Source organism: Apteryx mantelli, chromosome 21, assembly GCF_036417845.1.
Source record: "Apteryx mantelli isolate bAptMan1 chromosome 21, bAptMan1.hap1, whole genome shotgun sequence".
NCBI lineage: Eukaryota > Metazoa > Chordata > Aves > Apterygiformes > Apterygidae > Apteryx > Apteryx mantelli.
This window is the reverse complement of record NC_089998.1, coordinates 11,969,322-11,969,970: the sequence shown is the minus strand read 5'-3', so window position 1 is coordinate 11,969,970 and position 649 is coordinate 11,969,322.

Here is a 649-nt window from a genome sequence, read left to right as displayed (position 1 = left end):
GTTCCAGACATCCTTTGGTTGCATATGGAAAGAAAAACCAACCCAAACCCCTGTTTTTCTTGTGTGGATGAATACAACCTGGAATAAAACTCTGGGAGGGAGGGCTTCAGTATTCCTTGCTGCATACAGACATCCTCCATGACCAACAGGGTTTATTATTACATCTCCCCCAAATTTGTGTCCTTTGACCTCACCCTCTATACTGGAAAGCAGATCTGGGAGGCACTAGTTCCTCTTTCCATCTCAGCTTTCCCCAAACTCAGTGAAGTTTCAGTAGACTAAAGCAAACAGCTCCTTACCCATTAGCAACTTCCAGCATTCCCATTCTAGCAGCTTCGGGGGTTATCGCTCACGGCCAGCCACGGGCCCAGAAGATGCTGCTCCTTATTCTAATCCCCAGCCACAGGAAGGTGGACACTTAACCCCCGCTGCACACTCACGCTGGCATGACAGGCACAGAAGAGCAGTGCAAGAGAAAAGGGGCTGGAGAAGGCCAGACTGTATCTGCTTGGCCACTGCTCTTTAGTTAATAAATCCAGGCACTTACTCTTGGAGTCATTTGCTGAATGTTTCAGTAGAAGCTGCTGGCCTCCACTTTAGCTGCAGTCTCTGCTTTGAGGGTTATTTCCGAAACACACATACGCCACAG